This window comes from Pogoniulus pusillus, chromosome Z (assembly GCF_015220805.1).
Source record: "Pogoniulus pusillus isolate bPogPus1 chromosome Z, bPogPus1.pri, whole genome shotgun sequence".
Lineage (NCBI taxonomy): Eukaryota > Metazoa > Chordata > Aves > Piciformes > Lybiidae > Pogoniulus > Pogoniulus pusillus.
The window spans coordinates 37,921,443-37,940,050 of record NC_087309.1 but is presented as its reverse complement, the minus strand read 5'-3'; positions in this window follow the sequence as shown (position 1 = coordinate 37,940,050).

Genomic DNA, 18,608 nt, shown 5'->3' with positions numbered 1-18,608 from the left:
TCCTGAAAGTACTGACAGATCAGTCTCCTAAATATTTAGTCACCCTAAAAATGAATGCTTGGGAAAGCAAACTGTGCTTTTCGTTCCTTGTGATGACCTCACTGAGAAATCTAGATTTTCCCCATTTTCATGGACTAGTATAAATACCAGTAAGTGAGAAGTGTTGTATTTCCAGATCAGCCTGTTGAAACTTTAAGGATATTGATAATTTGATTTCATCCAGCTCTTACTCTATACTTTGAAATGAGATACTTGCTCAAATTTCTGCTATTGGAATTGAGTTATAGCTATTTATCCTTTTAAGTGCCCTCCTTATCAAACAACATAACCAAAATGGGGAGATACATTTAATTTTTCTTTTTCATTTTCTTAATGCTTCTTTGAATCAGGTAGGGCTTTTTTTTTTTTTTTTTTTTTTTTTTGGCACTCTATTTACTTAAAGGGTTCTTTGCAGTTTTGAGATTGGTTGACTACAAACCAGTTGGTTCTACCTGCTCAAGTGCTTGTAAGATATCTGCTTTGATTCTGTTTTTTGCTATGAATTTCAATATTAATCTCATCTTAAATTCTGGAGCAGATTTTGTGTCCTGGGGTTATCTACTTCTGGATTCTGTAGTAACTGCACATGCCACAATAACACTCAGTACTACTGAACTATGCTTTTCACTGCATGACATATGAAATTCCATAATGCACTAAATACAATGCACCTGTATAAATTTCCAGATGTTTCAAGTGCTTGTGTAAATCCCCAGTAAGCTAAAGTAAGAGTCTTAATTTGAAATCTGTGATTTTGGACACCTGAATATTGCCCTTTCTTTAGTACACCAAATAATAAGAACTTAGTATGGTGAAATATAAATAGACATATGCACAGGTAAGTGTAATTTGCAGGTTTTGTCCTTTCACAGGCACAAAACTAATTTGATTTCAGGACTGGAAGGAGAATTTGTCAAGAAATATCTTTGAGTAAATTATGGAGGAAGAAATTGAGGAAAGGGGATCAAAGTGGTGACAAAGTGTGACAAAGGTGACAAAGTACTGAACTAGAGAAGGAGTTCATCTGTAAGGAGGAGGAAGGGGAAGCATGCAGGCATGTCTCTACCTCTCTGAACAACCTCTGCTTGTTTTGTACAAAAAGGACCAGTATATACTTATGCTGGGAAATTATCATCATGTCTTTTCCATTCAAAGGAAAAAAATGGAATAATAGGGAGTACATTTTTTATTGTTCACAAACCTAAGCAGTTTCAACTTTATGCATTAATAGATACAAATGAGTTCACTCAGGGATAATTAAATAAGGCAAAATTAAGGAGCAATAAGGAATGTAGAAGATGAACAACCTCTCATGAAAAATGTCTCACTTTGCCTTCACAAGTGATGAAGTTTAGTTAAGGAACAAAACTCTGGTTGTCTCTGTTTGAAGGTTAATTTGCATTCATTCCAATATGACCCTAATATTTACCCTTCTACAAAAAAAAAAAATAACTCAGCTGAAGCAACCAAACACAAAACCAGTTAAGAATGCTGACATTTGAAAAAAAAAAAAAAAAAACTAATAAGCCTCAATATTTGTGATTAATGAATTAATCTAAGGTAGTTTGGAAGCCTTTGAGCTTGGAATAAAGCAAAGCTTCAGACTCAGGTGTTGAATCACAGAATCGTAGAATCAGTCAGGGTTGGGAGGGACCACAAGGATCATCTAGTTCCAGCCCCTCTGCCATGGGCAGGGATATTCTACCCTAGATTGGTCTGGCCAGAGCCTCATCTAGCCTGGCCATAAACACATCCAGGGATGGGGCCTCAACTGCCTCCCTGGGCAACCCATTCCAGAGTTTCACCACTCTCACGGTTAAGAACATCCTCCTCGCATCCAGTCTGGTGCCATCAAAAGCAAAAATACCTGTAATCCACTATAGGCAATACCAGGGGACTGGTCTCAATCATTCATGAGGTGCTAATCTATACACCTATTTATTCAGCTTCTCAAAAACTTTCTGAAGCCTATGCCAACCTCTATGTTTCTGCAGCACTGCTAACACAATCAATATATTATAGCTGAGAAAGATTCACTGATGAGACGGTGCAGAAAAAACACCTCTGCTGAAAGAAAAACTACACTGGTAGTTTGTCTTAGTTACTTTATTGAAAACTCCTTCTTTGATACCTAAAGCATTTTAAAACAAATACTTAAATATTTGAATAAAATACGTTTCCCTGAAAAATGGACAGGAAATATTCAGGAAGTTCACCACATTAGGAAACAGTAAGTTTCCAGTCATCCTGACACTAACTTTCATAGATAAGTATCTGGAACAGACTAGTGGTGTTAGGAAAACTGAAATAAATGCAGCTAAAATTCAAGGGTATGAGGTCAGGTGTGTGCTTGCTTGGATTAAATGGCTCATCTAGAATGACTTTATTTTCCTGTGTGTAAAAGTGCACTTTTAAAAATGCTTGGTTATATGCACACGTAAAGCACTTATCTATACTCATAAATACATACCTTGAAACTGCCTTTAAGGTACAAAGAACCTTTCTTCTCACTGCCATATTAGGATTTAATTGCACTTCGAACAAAGGAAAATCTGGATTTACACCTGACTAAATGAGCACAGCAACTGGCTGATAATTTGCAAGTCATTTTAGTGAAAATCATTTTGGCCCTAAACTACATCTTAGGGTTGTTCCTTTTTTTTCAAAGTCCATATTTGCAGATATTTTAGCATCACGAAACACAGGTCTTGTAATTTTCATCTGTGGAGAGTGACTCAGTCTACTGAGTGCTAAATTTGGCTTCTCACGGACCCTCATTTCTATAAATGAAAATAGTAGTGGACATTTCAAAAGAGCTTCTAATCATCTGTGGGTAGATACTGTTTCACAAATGCTTCCATCTACATATCTAATAAGTAGGTATTTTACTGCAATTCAGTAACACTCAGCAAGCTCCAAATCAAAAATTCAGCTGGTTTTCCTGCCGCTGCAGACTTACTTTTTGCAGTTTTGTGCACTCTGCCAGTTTTTATCCTGTAGACAGCAAGAAAATGAGGACAAAGAATAGGAGCCCTATTATTGTTCATTGCTTTTTCTTCCTCGCATGGCTCACATACCAAAGTTGATTCTATGAAATGGTAAAGCCACCTCATCTTGACCTCAGTTTATAGGCCAAAGCAATACTAACAAGTCTGCTATAATGTGCAGGATCAGACGAACCAACGAGAAAAAGTAAGTAAGCATCATTAAAAATATATTTTAATACTTATTTAATTTAATATGAAACAACACAAACATTATTATATGAATACTTAACATATTTTCTTTGTTGAAATAGCTATAAAATAATTTAAATCTCAACGTGCATAAGTGTTTTTTAATAACTGTGTGTTCCAAACATCTGCCTCTTCCAGGAGTACATTTAATTGACACCATCAAGTTCCTTCAGGGTTAGAATTCACCTCCTTTACATTAGAAATCAGCAAAATTAGGTATTAAATAATCAGCATTAGTTCATTGTTGCAGACAGTAAGTGTACTGCAGGAACGGTATTTCAACAACAACATAAAAAGACAATGAGAGATAATGTATAATATTTACATCCAATCTATTAATTATTTAACTTTTTGAATTATCATTGTATATTTATAATTTTAATTATGCACACAAATGCCCTCAATATTAAATAGGGAAATTATATTATCATTATTATTATTATTATTAAATATGGCACAACAAAAGCAATGTCACGCTACCTGTTTGTAATGGATCACTAGTGCCCCCTTCTGATGTGAAGCAAGAGAAAACACCAAAGTTTTACACAGTTGTCTGTTCTAATACCTAGAGATTTCTTGCAGTTAATTGTTATTTTTAATGTAGGAAGAAGCTAGATTTAAACTGACCAAATTTGCATTCACAATTCTAAGCATTCTGACTTTAGCAAATCCTATTTAAAAAGGCACGGGGAGGGGGGGTAAAGATAAATATGGAGTTACAGAAAATACATGATTAACCTTTTGGTTTTCAGCCTATCTTACAGTAGAACTTTTTCTAAATATTCTCAGTTTACATCTGATTTTTTTAAAATTAACATCAGGTCTTTATGCACAAATAAACTGATGCTACAAACCCAGAATTAATCATGTTAAATGTCATATTGCCAGGTTTCCTACAGAAATGTTGCCGAGTATAAAGACATGCTCATTCATTATAACCCCTTCCCTTTGACTTAATATAAAGGGCAAAAGGCAGCATGATAGATTTAAAAGATATTGTCTGCAACATTGATTGCTCTATATTGATACTTTTTTTTTTTTTTTTTTTTGGTGGATGCATCCTGATGCTGTTTTGTGTGCTAGCTGCATGCAAGTCCTGAAAAAAGGAAAATAAGGTTTCTTGCTAATATCAAAAGCATTTTCCTTTCCAGTACTCTGAAGTACTGATTTGTGGGAATCAAATTTAGAAGTGTGAAATGCATGCTATCCCTTTAATTTTTTTTTTCAATATCATGCTATTAGAAGTTCTCCTGCAGAAATGTCAAAAACAAAACTGGAGTGGATCTCAGCGACATGAAAAGGATCCCAGCACTTGTTTGGGAGCTGTTTCCACAAATCTAGCCTGCAGCACTTGAGAGCAACACCAGGAACAAATTACTGTTGTAATTAGAAGTTGCAACTTAAAACAGGATGATTAGATGGATCTTAATAATCTGGAAAACCCATATTTATTGAAGTTAAGCATATGTTTTGGCTGTGAAGTGGCCTCTCTCAGATATTTTGGTGATAATTCTTCAGAGAAATAATGCACATATTTTAATCTGATGTTTCCACTCTCTGCATCTGGGTAGTCTGAACATATTCCCTCTCACCATAATCATTTCACACACAAAAATCAAGAGATTCAGTTTTCTGACAAAGCACACTAGCTTCTGCTAACTATTGCGTTAAATATATTTGGATCTGTGCTTCATGTCACAAATTTTAAGAGGCTGATTTAATGAAATATGTTCAAACCCAGAAGTTATAGACTTCATCGAGAAACACAGACAATAATCTCTTTCCTTGGCTGTTGTTTTTTTTTTTTTTTAATATAAAAAATCAGGAAAGTGTCATACATTATGCAAAATCCTGCCTTCTCCAGATGAAAATCTTAGATTCCTATATTAGAAACCACAGAATTTCTCAGTCAAATTGCATTTTTCAGGCACACTAACAATAAGAAATACATGTACTATGTATACCCTCCTTGAAATTCACCATTTTAATGCATCGGCTGAGTCTCTTTTCTTGCCATGACATCACAATCTCAGAAAATCTATCCAAAAAAACCCTGCTAAATACTTTTTTTTTTAAAAAAGCATTTTAAATAACAAATTCCAGTTTGAACATTTCTCTGTAAAACAGTACTGTTCAGAGGCTGCCTCACTGTAACTTCCTTTTGAGCATTCTCACTTACATTTCTAAAACAACTACAGTGCTTTTTCAGACTCCATGACTGACATATTTTGGAGCCTGAATGTTTTCTGTACTTAGCTAAGTACATCTCTTCCATTAGCCCAAAAGAGAGAATGCAAGTGAGGAGATGCCATTTATAGGCAAAAAATATGTCAACAAGCAACAGGTGACCAAGGTGTCTAAGCTTGCCACCCGAGCCTGACCTCTGAAGTGTCATAAGTATGAACACTAAAGGATTTTTTTTCTTTTACAGTCCAAAGAGGGGGGGGAAATGATGCAGAAAGGGCTGAGCGAACACAATGAGATTTCTTTTTCAGCAGCTTAATGTCCTTTTAGTCTTGCACAAGGCATGAGGGTTTAACTGAATTATGTTGCTGCTATTTTCCAACCAAAATATTGTACAGATAAAAATTCTGTTGAAATGTGAAAATAGCTCTATTAAAACATATATACATATATATGTATATATATGTAAAGAAAGGGAAAAAATATAACTTAGGAAGGATTCAAGAAAACAGCTTATATGAAACAGTGATGAGTAGGGTCTTCAAAAGCAGGTTTTTAGTGTATGTATAAAATCACAGAGAAATATTCCAGATATTACATATTTCTTTAAATAATCTTATCATCTATTAGTGGAGTGATAAGAATAATAAAAAAAATATTCCTTTGTGCTCTCCATCTCGGCTGAACTTCAGAATCTGTGGCACTGCAATTTTGAAAGACAATTTTAAAGCTAACCAGAGGGGGAAAAAAAGGAAAATAACAAAAATCAAAACCCACAAAAAAATCAAGATAAAAAAAGAAAATCCTGAAATTGTAACAATTTACCAAGAATAAACGAAAATACAATTGCAGTGGAGAAAACTCAGATGATAACACATTCTTGCTAGGATCAATCCTCAATATATACCATATGATAACTAACTGTTACATATGTGTATATTATTTTCATGGCAAACTTATATAACCTAAGCTTCTGAGCCTCAATTCCAAGCTCATCCCTTTCTCTCTGACAAAATCTAATATATAATAACTTTGAAAATCTTTTAATTAAGATTTATGTCTTTCAGGAACGCTGCCTATAAAGCTTCTGTTGTAAAATTGTACTTCTCAACAACATTCTTTTTCTTAGATACAATCACAATTGCATTTTGTTTCCTTTGTCTGGAAAAAAAAATTACAATTAAAAACACTTTCATGAATAAAAAAAATAATAAAAAGCAACAACATAATTTAAAAAGCACCTTCTTGGAACAAACAAACAAAAAAAAAAAAACCCAGCTAATCAGAAGTGTCTTCTCACAAACTCATCAAAAGTGTTTTAAGGTACATGACAGTAAATAACTTCTTATGTTGGAATCAGACTGCAGTGGAGAAAAAAAAAAAACACAGAGAGAAGAGTGTCTTAACATACTGGCAGGTGGGTCACAGGCTGGCAGAACACACCACCCACAACACATATGATACAGCTCTGCACTCACACATAGGGTAAATTTCAGTTTCATAATGCAGTTCTTTGGCTGGCAGAGAGAAGTATCTGGCTGAGTTCTGGTAGTACCTAGAGATGCCACCATCTCTGCTTGGATTTCCCAATGTCCAGGCTGCAAGGTGGGATTAGGCTCAGCCTCACCATGTGCTTAAAATAAGATTTGCAGCAGAAGTTGTGTTGCGATCAGCAAGAATGTTTTTAGTGAATCCCCTAATAAATGCAGTTGTCATCTTTCTTGAACCATTTTCAATAGACAATGCCCAAAGGTAACAGTAACTATGCCAAGAAACCACAAAGGCAGGTCATCGGGGAGAAAGAGACAGCTCCCTTGCAGAGACTCACAAAACCAACAGGTGGAAGGGCCTTCCATGTCATCTCATCCTGCTCCAGACCCTCCAATTCATTGTATGTATTAGTTGCGCCTGCAGCAGCCACGGTTGAGCTTCTATCCATCACTGTTCATCCAGCTGTAAGATGCTGGGCTCACTATGAAGAACAAAAGCTATAGCCAGCTATCCTCCAGAATTTGCACGCCAGGGACGTTTATGCAAATGAAATTCAGCTTCCATTATTCCAGCCTTATTATGCTGTCCCCTACACATTGCAGCAATTAGTCCCTGCACAACGCCTCCAGGTGGGGCTACAGATCTACTCCTGCTAACATCATTGAGTGTTCCCAGAGGTGAGAATTTGGCTGTTTCTGCCTATTAGCCAATGTCTGGCAATGTTGCTCGATGGCTTCATCCTCTGCTAACACTTTTGTTCTATCATTTTTTTCTTTACACCACCTCGACTTCATCATACCTTCTATGTCACCTCTCAACTTTTTTGTCTGACAAAGAGAAACTGGGAAAGAATGAAAAGGCTGGCTCGGGAAAAGAGGAAACATAAGGAAAGAGAAGGCACAGCCAATTTGTTACAAGAAAACAAAAACTTCGGCCTTGCCTTGAGCAAGATTCAAGCTCAACTTCTAGCCCTTAATCACATATATATTTGCTGCAGACATATCTCCTTCACATAAGATCTCAAATACCTGGAGGCAGTCAAATACCTACCAACGTATCTGAGATTTTTGCAATTTATATCATCAGTCCTTCACCTGAAGAGAGAATTCCCTGAACTGGTATGGTAGCTGTAATACAAGCTCTTCAGTTTTGATTGCAAACTCAAAGTTAGAGGTAGTAAGCAGGGTGACGTTATAGCTGGCTATGAGCATCTTCAGGTGAAGTTTGGGGTTTTATGCCCCATCTTCCTAGACAACATTTTAAAAGTTGAGGTTACCAGAGTTTGTTCTCTTTCGTGCAGCCTTCCATCTTCATAATAGACCATAAGTTTACAGCAGAATCAAAAGCTCCAGAGTAGCTGCTGAAGTTGGCACATTGTGGCTACCAATTGGAAAATGAACTTCAATTCAAGCTACTGCAGTGAAGATAATTTCTCTTCATTACCCCAAAGAAACTTTTTCACAGCCATGCTAGCAGCACTGCTCTTAAAATCAAAGAGAGGGCTGCCCAAGAAGATACTTGGAACTTTTGTGTTTTCTGCTTGAAGAGCCATTGCATACCATGCATTGTTTTGCAGTTGGAAATGTGCAACTGACAGTAGAAATGTGTATGTGTCTGGGTATGTTTGCTGTGTGTGAAGTCCAGAGGGATTATTCCACGTTAATGAGAGCTAAGGAATTCCTCTAACAGCATCTTGCATAAGTGAGAATCACATAATTTAAAACTGGCCAGGGGCAGCTGTAACTTACATGCCATTTTCAAAATTGCCTTTTTTCTTTTACCTTTTTTTTTTTCTTTTTGAGGAAATAAAAGCTATAACTACACTCATTCTTTGCTAGCTTGCTTCCATTTTGCATGTCCACTAACCCTTCTACAGAATGGATTTGCACCCTCCTAAGAACCTGTAAGTGGAATACATGTTATTTCCTTAATGGACGGATACTGATTTTGCAGAACGAAAGTGATAATACTACACAATGCTTCTCTCAAGTCCATTAAATGAAACTCCAGGCTATATGGTCTGTAAATCACAGCAGATTATTCTGCTAGGGTCCATATTCTTCCTCTTCTCTGACTCCCTTCTTCTTCACCTATACAGTATCATGGAAAGGAATGTCTTTTGATAAAAGCACAGTCATTCTTTTCACTAATTTATTTGCATTAGTGTCCTTAGCAAACTCTGCCAGTTTATTTTCTATAATCTGTAAACAAAAACACATTAAAATTTAGGACTTTTCTGCCTGTAGCTTCTGAAACCTGAACTAATTTCTTTCTCTCACCACGCAGTAAATGGAAGTCTATAGTTCATAATACTTAATAATAATTTAATTCAAAATTTCTTTCATTTGCCAAAGCAATTGTTTAACAGTTTCTCATCTTTTCTCCATGAGGCATGCAGCTGTACAAGCACTATCTTTGCTTTGCTGTGGAGCTCTGGACAAAGATCTTGTTTTCAGTGATTTTTCTCAGCTTTAGCGTTGCTTTAGAAATCTCCATCTAGGCTAGACGTGGATATAAATGCCAGGCTGCAATCTTTAGGCAGTAAAATGTGTCACTAACAACATCTGTATGAGACACTGCAAACTGCAAGACAAAATAAAATAAGTTGAGGTTTTTTAAAAGTAAAGTACATTTCCAATTGAATTTTATTTTTTTTTTCAGCAAAAAAAATTAGTAGTTTTGTGGTTAGGGGAGGAAATGTGGTATTAACGATACAGACTGAATTGTCATGACCTTTCCATCCCTAGCCTTCTTTCATCCCAAATGTAGATAGCCAATGCAAATCAGCTTGAGAGAGGAGGTATAGAAAACTGCCTGAATCAGTGTCCCCGTTCAGCAGGTAATTGACAGGGGTCTGCAGCCACCAGGCAATTCCAGGACAACCACTAAGTAACAACAACAACAACAACAAAAATATGCTATGCATATAGACACTTCTTTCTTTAATCTGGTGAACATGAGTACTGAATCCATAACTTTGATGACTTTTCTAAAGAGCAGAGAAAAGGTGAAAATATGTATTGTGCAAAGATTAGAAAGTGAGCGGGTGGCAAGACTAATTTTAAAATGGTACAATAAAAGCTTGGCTGGAGCTTGCAGAGGGGTGGGGGGGAAAACCTAGGGGGAAAAAAAAAACCCAACAACCCATTCAAGACAGTATTTTGTTTAAAATTACACAATCTCTATAGAGTGATTCAGAAATACTGGGGGATTTTAGCTCCTGCACATTAATTTAAATATGAAACAACACCTCTACATTTCATGTTAAACTATCATTTCTTTTATTCTCCAAGTAATCTTAGTAGGTGGGGGGAGAGGCAAACCTTTTAAGCATTTCTAGCCTGATATGGGGGTGGAAAAAGAAGCTTGTAGGCTCTGATAGTGACTGCCCCTTGAAAACAATAATTAGCTTGAGAAAAGCACAGCAGTTTCAGCTGTCAAAAGGCACGAAATCCCAGTGTCACCAGTTTGATCAGCTCATTGATAGGATATGCAAAGACCTGTTCAGAAGCGGAGGAGCAGCGGTGATAGGGATCGGCATGTTTGTACCGTGTCGTTTTCAGGCAGTGCAATGAAAAAAAAAAAAAATATTAGAGGAGGATTGTCAAATATGAACATGTGAAAATAAATCCCAGAACATAAAGAAGAGTGAGTTCTAGTTCTAAGGGTGATCCCTTAGCTAAAACGTTGCTAGTCACTTTCCTGAAAGACTAAACAAAATATGTGCTAAAGATAATGCATTAGCAAAAGAAAAGGAGGAAAAAAGGGGTGTGGGGGGGGGGGGGTGTGGGGGGGAAGGCAGGACAACAATCTTCGTGGACTGATCTCACTCACTCTTCAGACATAGAGAAAATCAGTAACTACACAGACCAAATTATCCTTTGAGATCCTAATGCAACAAGGAAAACAAATATTTAGATATTCCAGATTTTTATTATTATTTTTATTTACTGGCAGGCATATTTGGTGCTTCAGAAAGCAAGAAAGTCACAGTTTCTGCCACTGCAAGTTTGTCACCTTGGTTGAAAAAATAGCCTGTAGAGAGACCGCATATTCACTCAGGTTGAAGGTCAAAACTTCAGGTTTTGTTTGTGTCTTTTAGAGAAAAGCACATTTTTTTCCTAGTCAGCCACTTTCCATTGGAAGCTGTGCATTTATAAAAAGGTTGGCTAAGGACTGGGAGCTCTTTGTGCAGGGTTCATCGTTTGCTGTATTTTTATAGCATGCTCAGCACGCCAGAGACACAGCCTCCCGGGCTGCGGCTGGCCATGGCTGCAGCAAGAAATATTTGGAAAATAAAAACAGGGTGGGAACAGGGTAAGGAGATTACAGAAAACAATTCTCCTGCCACTCTTCTGCAGCCTCTGTGCACCCACAGACACACAAACATACACAAGTAAAAGCTGATGAGTAAAGTGGTGCATTCCCAGTCTACCGGAAAGCATCATCATCAATATTCTTACTCTGGGAGGTGAACCCCTCCACAGCATCCTGCACCAGCAGTACCTGCCAGATTGTCATTTTTCCCTTCTGAGGGGAAGGAAAAAAAATGTATCATAATACCGGGAGAAGGAAAAGGGTTTCTCAGTGTTTTTTTCCCCCATGCCTGTGAATGAACAGGACCAAACCTAATAGCAATCACTCTCCGACTGCAGCTGATCGTTTCACTCTCACCTGCTTTATCTTTTAATTTTGTTACAGAACTCACAACAAAGTCCTAAATTTAGAAGAGCCACGGGCCCAGCGATGCACAGAAAGACATCCACAGAGGGTGTTGCTCTGATTATACCTAGCCAGCACTTGATGAACACTTAAAAAACAACCTTTTGCTTCTACAGAGCTGAAACGAGAGGAAGTCAAGATTCTGGAGGATTTGTCATTTCTCCTTGCACTCAGATGCAAGTGTAGTAAGAAAAAGTTGCTCAAGTGCTGTGCTTTGGTCAGAAAATAATGCAAGTTTATCCCAGAAGCACATTTAGGAGATTTAGACTTTTCTTTTCTTTCTTTTTTTTTTTTTTTTTTTTTTTTTTTTTTAATCAAGTCAGTTTAAGCACCTAAACTACCACAGGCTTTCCTCACACAAATAAAACTTTCAAATAAAACCTCCAGAAAGCACACTGTGTGCTTTCTAGTCATTTTTTTCCACGTCTCTGAGACACATATCACTAATGTAAAAAACTTTGACTTCCAAATAAAAGGATTGTAGAGAATAGCAGAAAATGTTGAGAGAAAAAAACCATTCGTTGAGACAGATCTAACTATATCTCAGGGTTTATGTGGAAAAAATAGCCGCAATCCAGATCTGTTGTCAGTCAGTTGTACCTCTGCCAATATATGAGTTTAAAATACAAGATTGAAAGATGCTTCATGATACTTCTATGATAACTATACTAAAGGTGAATTCCTGTTTCTGTTGCTGCTACCTGAGTACACAGCCTATGAAGAAATAAATAGGAAAGTAACTTTTTCATTCTTTTTTTTTTTTCCCTGAAAAGAAGAAGGGAAAAAAAAGAATGCTATTAATTCTGATGTGGACTGTTTCAATTACAGCACTTCATGCCTTCCAACTCCAGTGCATTAAGTGAAACAGAAAGGTTATTCAGTTAAATTACAGAATCCCTGGAAATGTATGAAATCTTTCCAATTGAAATCATAATTATTAAGGAACTCCAAAATGTAATTATTTTCAGCTAATTGGAGGATAAAAGATTTTTAAACTTCCTTTTTTTTTTCTTTTTCATTGTTTTTTTTAGAGAAGGTACAGTTATAATTATTCCTACAATGTCTCTTGGTTTTGAAACGTGGCATATTATTCAGCCTGGGTCCTTTGATGTGTGTTTTTCCCTCAATCCATGCTCCAACAATTCTGTCATACAGAGAACTGAAAATTAAGTTATTTCTCACCAGCAATACTCCCCCACAAAGAATCTATCAACCATAGATATAAACCTCAGAACAATCCCTGCCCAGGTTTCTCATGCAAATGCTGCAGAAAAACTTACAAGAGCACTTTAAGATATTGAGAACCCTTCAATACAACCCAGTATAATAACTTTTACTTGCTAATTTCTATGGGTCAGTTGCAAAGGAATAGACCTGTCAATCTTTTTCAGATGTAGCAGAATTTGTCTGTCTACAAACAGGGATGCTTTGTTGTTGCCATAGAGACTAATCCTCCACTTTCCTTCTGTTGACACAGCTAGTCACACTCTAAACTACTGATCACACTTTAATAGGCAAGCTGACTCCAGTACCATAAAATGCTCAAATCAAGTTCGCAACACTTGATGCATCTACTGTTGCTTTTTAAAAATAATAACAATATTAACAATAATAATAATAATAATAAATAATAATAATAATAATAATAATAATAATAACAGCAAAGAATTGTAATAAAGTCTTCTGTAAGGAGAATTCTACCACTCTTGGTCTCAAAAAGCAGGTTGCATAGAAATAATGACTAATGTAACAATTACATTGCCTCAAGTTCCAACTTAATTATATTACTCTAAGTGAATAAAGTTGTTACAATAAGGAAATATTATTTTAAACTCTTTTTTTTTCTTATGTTGGATATTAATTTACTTTAAGCATCAACTGACTAAACATACAAAAGTAGTAAAACAACTACCCAGAAAACTACTTCTGCTTCTTTTCACAGAATTCAGGAGATTATTTAATTTTCTCACTTTCAAATTTTAAACCTTGACAAGGAAACGAATGCGAGGCAACTCATGCCCTGCAAATAAAGCCGTTGCTCTGAGAAAGGCAATTTTCATTTGGGTGGCTTAGAAGTTTGTGATGTTTTAATAAATATTCTTTATTTAGAGCTGATTCAAAAGTCTATTCACACCTTCTTGGTTTTCAAATCAAATAGTCAGAAGTGTGCCTTTTTCTTAAAAAAAAAAAAAAAAAAAGAAAAGAAAGAAAGAGAGAAAGAGAGAGAAAAAAGAGGGAGAGAAAAGATTCAAATGCATTTTCTATTGTCCAGGTTAGAATAATTTTTACAAGATTTTTCTTTTATTATTAATAGCTTCCACAAAAGGCTGAAAGAGAAAAAAAAAAAAAAAACCACAAAAAAAAACCCACCAAGATGGAAGGACATCAATATGTTAAAAAACTTTTTTCTTCTAAAGTGTCAGGAATCCTTAATTAGATTTTTTCTACCATCATTATTTTGATGTTTATTTTAATAAATTCTTTTGCACATTGGAACGCAAAATGTTTCTACTTCCATTCTTCAAACTGTCTTCAGCTGCTTTCAGTGTTAAATTGCTAATTCTCTTCCCAGTTCATCCCAATACAAAATGAAAATTCTAAAGGTAATTTTCTAAAGCTATTCTGCCCTCCTTTAACATATATTATAAAAAGTTTGTTGTGACTCCTTCAATTAACAAGAAAAATTGATGTGTATCATTAATTACGTCAGTAGAAAATCATAAATCATCACTGAGTGCTGCAATTAATTATTTTAAAGTCCAGTGAAGACAAATGACAGGCAGAAGATAAATCCACAAAACCCTTCAGATCAGAGTGAAATGGGAAGAGAAAAATGGAGAAGAGGAAAAGATTGCAACAAAATTGGCAACTGTTTATGAATTAAGACACATGAATCATGTTCCTCTTTCAACATTAATAAAGAGACTACAGCAGAACTAAACATTTGTGGAAGTATATAGTGTCTCCATTATAATCCTTAAATTTTGAGGGTTGGGTATATTTTTATTTTCAGTATTTATAAAGTGACTGAAGAAAAAATATTTTCTTACCAGCTTTGCCTTTTTGCTTTCTATTTGTCTTTGTTTTGGAGGGTGCTGAAATGCCAGGAGGATCAAACACCCTTTTAAATTGTATTTTATCATATCCACTGCTGTAATGTCAGTGAACAATATGATGCTTTAGCTGACTTTTTTTTTTTTTTTTTCTCTGGTGGAAAAATTGCTAGCATGAGTATAAAATCAGCAATTTTCTGTATATATTATTAGTCATATTTGAATGATACAGCCTACTTATTTAAGTCTGTTCATCCTTTTCACTAAGGTGGCTGAGAACATTCAGGAACATGCAGAGGAACTCTGTTAGCAATATACAGCCAAAACGAAGTACTTTTCCTGAAGGCTGTGCCTAATCAGCTCACAAAGCTCACAACTTTTAGCAGTAGTTATTATTCTGGCAATTTAAGTGTAGATATTTGTACAGTAATGTGACCTATGTAGATACACAGAGGTGCACAAATATGGGTTAATGGAGTCTCACAGATTCTTGCAGGAAGATATAGCCATGGTGAAAGAAAACAACAAACAAAATCACCCAAAAAAAAAACATAACCACCAACCACAAACACACACACACAAACCCCAAAACCAATCCTTGAATATATCTACAGGATAAGAAATTCTTGGAAAACTTGAGGATTTAAAGTCTGTACTTCCCTTCATCATACAGATACTTGTAAATAAAAGTATATATCCCAATTTTCTATGTACCTATACACACTCACATGTCACTAGGGATCTCACACGGTCCTAACTGCCTTTCTCAGACGCAGTCTGGGTGCTCAGGACAAAGTACCTAACATCTAATCGTCACAGGAAGTTTTCAAGATTAGAGTTTAAATACAGTTTTTCCCAGCTAATTAAGAAGAAACATATTATAATATTCTTCAAATTATTTGCAAGGTATTAAGGCATTCACACTCCTCCCATGCGCTGAATAGCACCGATCCCTTCCTCAGATTGTGTTCCTGCCACAGAGAATGTCAGGGGCACAAACGTGTCCACAGACAACCCAGATTTAGCATTCGTGTTGAACCACTAGCTGTAAAACTAGGAAAAGCTCTGAGAGGGTACAAGCTGCTGAACTTTGTCAAAGGAGAGGAACATACCATAGAAGCAAAGCTTGATGTGCCTTTCACCTTAATACTTTAAGGGCATGAGGGCTTTCAGTTCACAGAATTGATTTACAGCAGTGAAGAAGCAATACCTGTTTTAAAGCATTACACAGGATGCCATGGGAAAGAATGGCAAAGAGGGATGAGCAAGTTTTTGGGTCACCTCCATGTCACAAGCACATGAATTTTACAAACTTTTGATTTAGGTAGTCCAGCTCTGACACAAAATGGTAGATGTTATCACTACCCATCTGTTACCCTGCACAATTAGGGCCAGTGCTTTTTAAATCTCTTATTTCTTCTAAGATTCAGTTGTGCAACATGGTGTTTAAAATGTCAAGCAGCCACTTAAATTTTATTGAGGAAAAAATGTTTCTGCTTTGGTTACCAGTAACAAAACTAAGCAGGAGACAAGAAAGTGAACCATTGCCAGAGACCTTCACGAAAAGCAGTGTTTTCTCTTTGAGTCCCAATCCAATGAGAGCATTTGGCAATTATTCTTGTCAGCATCAACAATGTTATGATTTTTTTGTGAACAGTATGCATCACAAAAATACTGCTTTTTCAACTTACCCTTGTGGACAGAGGTACAAAAATGGTACACAGAACTGAGGGTGAAGGCACAACCTCTTATTATTATTTTTTTCAAAGACATAAGGAGTCATAGCCTTTTTAAAGCCATAGCTTTAAAAAGAGCCCTACATTAGAGTCCTTTCCTTGTTTTGGTAAATCATCCATCTATAACATCCATCTGTAGCAAGTGCTACATTGTAAACGGACCCACAGAATCACTCACCATTTTGGGATGTCAGCAATACATGTCCCTTTTTGACACTCAATTCTTCCTGGCTATTCCATTCCTTGAATAATTCTGAGAAAATTTCCAGGACTATCCACTGAATCATAGAATCACAGAAACATTCCATTTGGAAAAGATGCCCAGGATCACTAAGTCCAACTGTTATACCTACTCTACACAGGTCACCCTTAAACCATATCCTCAAGTACCACATCCAAACAACTTTTAAACACATTCAAGGTTGGTGACTCAACCACCTCCCTGGGCAGCCCATTCCAGTGCCTGATCAATCATGCTGTGAAAAAAAAGTTTTCTAATGTCCAGTCTAAACCTACCCAGTTGCAGCTTGAGGCCATTCCCTTTTGTTCTATCACTAATTAACCTGTTAGAAGACTCTCCACTGTATGTTAAACAAGAAGTTAAGTGATAGGAAATCTGGTTCATGTTTCTAATGAAAACAGGACTTTGTTCTAATCTTATCACATAGAGTCTTCTCTGTTGTGGTCAATATATTTCACTTCACTGGTAAATGTAGATGCAAGGTTTCCTGTAATCAATCTGGCAAATGAAGGCCGAGACCAACTCCAAAAACTCAAACATGAACCTCAGCAGACTCATTCCTAAACTACTAAGCCAATATACCACTCTTTATGCCATACTTCAACAGTCACATCTTAGTTGTAGGATGTTTTTGAAAACCACTAGACTGGGAACCACTATTTCTTAAAGCAGTATAGGAAACAGTTCACACATATGCAAAAACATGTTTTCAAACTCTCCTCTACTAAATCCTCTGTGCAGTTTTAAAACAGGGTCATACAGGGGATTTAAGACTAGGTCCAAATGTAAAGAATGCATTGATTCTATTTTGAGAAGGAAACAGTCAGGTGGGAAGGTCTAATTAAGGGGGGAAAAACCCAAAACCCAGCAAATACTAAGTGAGAAGAGTCTTTATACAATGCACTTTGTAGGGAGTTCCTCAAGCGTAGTCATTGACTGGAGTTTATCTTGTTTTCTGTTTTTTAAGCTTTGCTTACATTGGTAAAGATGACCTATCACAAATCAATTTTCCACCCTTTCATATCCTTTGTCTTCCCAGTTGCACGTTGCATGCTTTCCTTATGCAACTTTCCGCTTGCAACATAAGATTTAAAGATCGAAGAATATTGATCTTCATTCCAAAGTCAATGCCACATATCCTAAAGTATGCAGCAAGCAATGCAAGCGATTTTACAGCCATGCAGATGAGGCCATGCATGACAGCCCTTCTATCAGAGCTGCTGTGTGGAAACAAAAACCTCCAGCAAGATCACCAGAGTACCTGTTGATGAAAAATGGAACAAGATGAGGCATCAAAAAAGAATAAAATACAGAAGCTACAACAATTCAGTACATTGTATTTTCAGTTTTTCCCCAACTATTTATATATTGAGAGAGAGAGAGAGAGAGAGAGAGAGAGAGCACTGCATCATTAAACTCATTTTGCTTGATCTTAAACTTATGACCACAAAAAATTCCCATTGTTGTGGTGAGTCTAAATTCTTTATTAACTTAAATTAAATTTTAGAAGGCACTAGTCAGGGAACCCAAAATAGATTCACTGTACTCCTTGCAGTTTTTTCAGCTACATTTTTTGTGTCACAGTGGTTCTTGATCTGCTGCAGATTCTCAACTACACGATTGCAGATTCTATCATTATTTGTTTCTGCAGGGCAGATAATAAATAAGGATGACAATAATATGTTACTTCAACCCATAAAGGCTGGTAATAGCCAGCTGATTTTTTTTTTTCCCTACAAAGATAGAGATACTATTAAAGACAGGTCCTTGCCTCTGGAATTCTGGATATGGGAAGAGAGGCTGAAGAGGAAGGAGTGCTGAAGAGGGTTTTGTTCTGTTGTTCTTTTGGTTCTTCAATACTTTCAAAAGATAGAGACTTTGCTCACAAAAAGATTACAGCAACTGT